The sequence below is a fragment of the Thunnus maccoyii genome, chromosome 19, assembly GCF_910596095.1.
Source record: "Thunnus maccoyii chromosome 19, fThuMac1.1, whole genome shotgun sequence".
In the NCBI taxonomy this organism is placed as follows: domain Eukaryota; kingdom Metazoa; phylum Chordata; class Actinopteri; order Scombriformes; family Scombridae; genus Thunnus; species Thunnus maccoyii.
The window spans coordinates 17,411,359-17,417,157 of NC_056551.1; the positions used below are offsets into that span (position 1 = coordinate 17,411,359).

The 5,799-nt window shown below is 37.4% G+C and overlaps 1 long non-coding RNA gene across 1 annotated transcript; it reads left to right on the forward strand.

The window, feature by feature from the left end:
- Positions 1–390: 390 nt before the first annotated feature.
- Positions 391–1,597, forward strand: LOC121885990. The gene is made up of 2 exons (XR_006092653.1): positions 391–623; positions 737–1,597. It is a non-coding gene; the product is annotated as an uncharacterized LOC121885990 (long non-coding RNA).
- Positions 1,598–5,799: the final 4,202 nt, after the last annotated feature.

A 5,799-nucleotide genomic window follows, 5' to 3' on the forward strand; every position in this document is an offset into this window, starting at 1 on the left:
TGCACAGAAGTACATCAGCATTTCCCAAATGAGCCACTTAACCAGTGAGAAAAGCCAAGACAAAAACATAAATCTGTTGCGTGAAATAACCTAAAATGTTTTAACTTTGGCAGAACATTTAGCGTCCATGTCAGACCCTCATTTATTATAAGAGGTTGATTGGAAAGATAGTTTTTCAGGACCTTTAAACAAAATCTGAATGTGTTGCTGGTACTATTCAGCACCTTTACGCTTACTGTTTTGTTTTTTCCGGCCTCTCTGAGTTCACCTCCTCCTCAGGTTGAGTCCCTCCCCTTACCTGTGAGCAAGCTGCTCCAAGATCATTTACACAAATCAGCTGTACACTACATGAAGGTCAATTGTGTAACAAGTAAAAGAGAAACAGGTCTCCTTTCAAAGCTCCTCCTTCACATTAGACAAAATATAGTTGAGGAGAAGGGCCTCTGGGCTACTTTGCTTACCCTGCTGCTAATGTGACCTGGATAAGGGGCAGAAAATGGGGGGCCAGGGAGATACAAATATTAGTGAACCTGTCAGGTCTAAAAGAGTAAATATTGGATTGGCACTCAACAGGTGGGGAGGAAGAGGAGTCCAAATGAGGTTGTTCTGTTCCTGCAGGATATGTAAGTTGGTTAAGGCTGTTAAGCTATACCAAACACATTTTCAATCATATTTGGTTAAATATAAGTAATGCAGCATTTCAAATTTCAATCCTGAACTTTTTCTGTCCTTGTAGTCCACCCTGTTGCCCCTTCACCCCACCACCTGGTTTGATGCCCTCACAATTGCATACTGAAAGCTAACGGGGCAACAAAGCACTCTTGCACACCAAAATTTGCCTGTTTAAGACTGGACTGAGTTAATTTGCTGTGTATTTCCGAGACAGTTTAATGAATGACGGTTTATATATGAAGAGGATTGTACGTGATTATATTGTAGACTTTTATATTACCCATGGATGGAGTTCTGTTTTTGATTTGTCCTCAGCCCAGAGCAGCTATTGCCTTTTGTGTTTTTTTTATTGTTTTCCTCAGCTTGCTCTTCTTTCCACACCTGCCCTGCATTCAGTCTCGTTAGCCTTGCCCTGCTCCATGTGTCTTTCCCAGCCAATCAGCTCCCAGCCTGCCCTTGTGTTTTGCCACCTGCTCCTTGTTGCTTCATTAGTTCAGTTTGTATTTAAGTTCTGGTTTTCAGTTCAGTTTTGCTGGATCCTTTGTTCTGTTTCTGGTTTGTTCTGTTCTGCCTACACAAACCTAGACTAGATGAGTTATTTTTCAGCCTTGTTCTGCCTGCAGTCTCCTGCATCTGGGACCATCTGCTCTGTTCCACCTAACATATAGACAACTATGTAATGTTGTCTATATGTAATGTGTGGTTTGTGAAAACCAATATCAGACTCCCTCTGCTCCATAGTTGTGCCTGTGCTGCCACAGTTATATAATGAGGTTCTTCTTCTGTTGTATCAACAGCAACATGCCATCTTAATAGTGACATTGCTGGTATGATCCTGTCTTATTCTTGTGTTTGTCTTAAATGTTTTCTCATTTTTTTTAGAGATGCACCTAATAAACATGTAACACCTACGGTCATCCATCAATCAATCTATTCATTTATCATACTGTTTATCTCATGCCAATCTAATATTATCTGTCACAGATATTCATGTATTAAATCACCATATGGATTTAGTTATTTACATATAAATAGCTAAATGTGTCCTTCATAATTAATTACATGTTAAAGAAGATGTTAAGCTGTGTTGTTTTGTTTGTTTACATAAATATGACTTATTTCATGTCACACTGAGGTTTTGTGGTGAATTGACGTCATATAATTAAGAGGTCTCTGCAGTACCTGAGTTTCACCATAGGAGTGCAGCATTGCACTAGTGAATGACAATGAACAGGCTGAGTTTTTGTTAGTTCAAGGATCTCAAGGATGCAGGAAACATGAATGGAACACCAACAACACAAACATATCAGTCTAATGATATCCATTTCAAATGCAAAATACTTACATACTTACTTACTTAATACGTTTTTGTTGAGGGTCCAAAACCAAAAACTGTTGACTCTACATTGACATTGAGTTTCACCATCTTTTAAATACTTAAATATTGCTTTTATTGTGAGGTCTTTATATGATCTTTGGCTGTTTATTGTTGCTTTGTGTAATTTAATTCCATTTACTTGCCCAAAATGTTTCTCTGTCTTGGATCCTGGATATATTTAATTTAATTTCACTATTTGTATTATTATTGTTCATTCATTGACCTCATTAATGTATGTTCAAAACTTGATTACACCCTCTATTACATCTCACATGCATATGGACCAGTGCTGCACCTACTGTAGTTGTTTATACAATAATACATAATTTTAAATATTTGTCAATAACAAATATAACAATTTTGTCTGTTATAAATTAAACTGTATGTACAGATTTATATTCTAATAGCAACATGACCATGCATAATGGGATTCAGATATGTGAATTTAATCTATAGAGCCACACATCCATGCAATTCCCAGCCCTCGTCAACCTCCACAACACACAGTAACACACTTAAGGCAATAAAGTGTTATAAATATTAAATATGTCTGATAAGCTTAAAGGATCATCATCTGTCATGTTGAATACAGGTCTTCTCTGTGATGTTCAAAAAACTATGATAGAAAGCAGCTGGTGGCTAAAATTCATCATATACTGTATATCACACTGTTCCAAATGACTTTTTTTTATCAATACTACATTATCAGAAAAAATGTATGGATATTTATCAAATTTCTTTATTATTTAGAACTCCTGGTTGAACAAACTAAGGATAACAAGAAAAACATACTTATGCTTTATATTTGTTTTTGTCTGCCATTTTTATTATTTCTATTGAAACCACTTATTCTAATGAAGTACCATTTGTACATTCAGAATAATAAGCTCCTCCAGACAGCTACTTTTTTCTCCTTTCTATCTCTAAAAAAAAAAAAGTGTTTTCCCCTGGTCTCTTGCTTGACATTTCTATGTTTTTGCCTTAATCCTCAAACCACACAGTATATCAGCAGCACCAGCGACTGCTCATTACAGACAACGAGGAGCAACAAAAGCAAAATGAGATTGAGGTAAGCTGATTTCAGATTTAAACTGAACAACTCGAATTTGTTTCTCTTTTGTGAGCCAGCCCATTTCAGAAAAACAAAACCATCTGCCTGCATCTATTAGGTACTCTTAAACATATTGTATTGTTTTTCAAAAGGTTGGAGTCAGTATGTAACAAAGGGACACGCACTTTCTTTACTCCATCTGGATATTACTGCATGTTAGTGGAAAAAAAAAAAGTACTGTTTCACATTGAGTCACAAGGGTCACAGTTTTATTCCCTCTGATATTTTATCTTGAACCATTTTGGCACAAAAACACAAAACAGTGAGGAGGGAAAACAAGAGAAGGAAGCTTTGGTTTTCTTAGTGTCTCCTGTTCACAGCAGGGAAGTCACTGTTGTCTCCAAATCCTGCTCAGTTCCAGGGTTTGGCTCGTGTCAGTGATGCATTTTCCAGATTCCCACCTTGGCCCCCCATTCGCTCTCTGTGCAATAAAAATATTTGTTCTATATCCTCATCACAAACCTGAAAGGATAGAAATAAGAACTGGACCTATTTCTGATTGGCCTCCTGAAAATTTACAGGTGCTCATATGGGCAGACATTCTTTTTGAATAATTGCTGCTTGTGACATTTCACCACTAAAAAGAACATCAGAATTAGTGAGTGGGTGGTTGATTAATTTAATCCATCTGTATTCTTCTATCTTGTGTTTTTATTGTGGCAGAATTTGTGTCATTTGTTACTATTAGAATAGTATAGATGGCCTTGTGTCAACATCTCTGCTGCTGTTCCTGAGTGTCCAAGCAGTCACCTGAACTAGTTTTATTCAAGACTGTGGCTTCAGTACTCTGCCGGTGTCCTCAGCTGACATTACTATCTTTCAGAGACTGTAGCAGGCTCAGTTGTAAAGCTAGAGTGAAGATACTACTATCATATGAAACTAGACGACCCAAGGCATCCATTGGTATCAACCATGTCTAGCTTGTTGGGAAGGGGGCTATATAATGCTCCAAAGTAGTTATATTTTGGCGAGGGAAGAACTAGTATGGCCATTTTAAAGGGGTCCCTTGACCTCTCACCTCATGATATCTGAATGAAAATGTGTTCTATGGGTACCAACGAGTCTTCCCTTTACAGACATGCCCACTTCATGCTAATCCCATGCAGTTTGGGGCAAAAACCATGCAGTTTTTTTGCATGCAGTATAAATGTGTTACTTTCACCTATTCTAAAAAATGGTGTATTTGAATATGTCTTCATACTGGGGTTCCCTAAACAGTCTTGGAATTGCATAAATTTGGTATGACTGGAAAGCTGGCACTCTTGTGGATTCAATAAGCCCAATTGTATTCATGTGTGATGATGTTAGTCCCCATAGTAGCCGTTTCATTGTAGTGAGACCATTTTTTGAAACTTGGCCTCACTGTATAAAATGATCTATTGTGATCTTTAGGATAATCACAGCCTCATGAAACTTTATAACCACAAATTCACAAATCTGTGTGCCTTAAATCTTACCAGCATGCGTTTCACTGAATTATAAAATACCACAGAAAAGCACCAGTTCCCCATAAATTCTGACCTCTCAGCTGTATGCCATTTCAAAGGTATAGGGAAGCATTCCTGAATTGCACAAGCTGTGTGCATCATCAGAATCACATGGGAGTTCATGCTTCAACTTGTAACCGGTGATATGTGTTTTCCACTGCACTGTATGACATGAGACAAAAGTTATTTATATTTGCTTGTGAGAAATCAGTGACCAGTGGGTTGCATATATTGTATGTATTTGTTTGTGCTTTGACCAGAGAAATAGAAGACTGAAGTTGTCAGGTGGTTACAAGACTACAGTATGTGTATGAAAGGAAGTATAACTGAGGCAAAAACAAAATAATAGCATACCAGTACCTGTTTTTTTTTTATAAAGTACTTGAAATGCTTGCTTTAAATTCCTAAAAAAAATCATGTTGCAGCGTCTTCTATATCTTGCAAAAGATCTGGTACAGTATAACTACAAAGGCCAATGAGTCACAGTACATACAGTAGGAAAAAGAAAGTAGTAGGGGAGAGAGTTCCATATTAGAGTCAGCTTTATTGGCCAAATATGTTTATGCATACAAGCAATTTGACTCTGGTTTCTAGTGGCTCTCAATGTACTTAAACACAACAGTCTTCAGAAAGATACACATTGGCATACAGCCAAAACAAGGACAACAAACCCTAAAGGAGTGCTGAAGACTGAACAAATAAACAAAAACAGAAAAAGTTCTAGAGAGAGAACACTGAGGCAGCCATCTGTACTCCCATCTTGCTATGTACGTGACAAACAAAACAGAAAAAATTGACATGATCACTTAATGTATAAAATATAAGGAACACATATTCTTTCAATCTGTTGAGTTGATTCCACTGTACTTGTAGATTTTCCTGTATTACAATCTCAAAAGTGAAGTAAATACAGAGTTAGACAAGGACTTTGTGACATCTTTGTGACAAATAACATGAATCACACAATGGGGCTCCATTTAAATATCAGAAAGCTTCTACTTTAATGAATATTGCAAGATAAATTGACGCCAAGTTTTCCTCCTACTGTAAGACAGTGAGGGCGGCACGGTGGTGAAGTGGCTAGCACTGTCGCCTCACAGCAACAGGGTTCTTAATGCAAACCCACCTGCCAGCTGGAGCCTTTCTGTGTG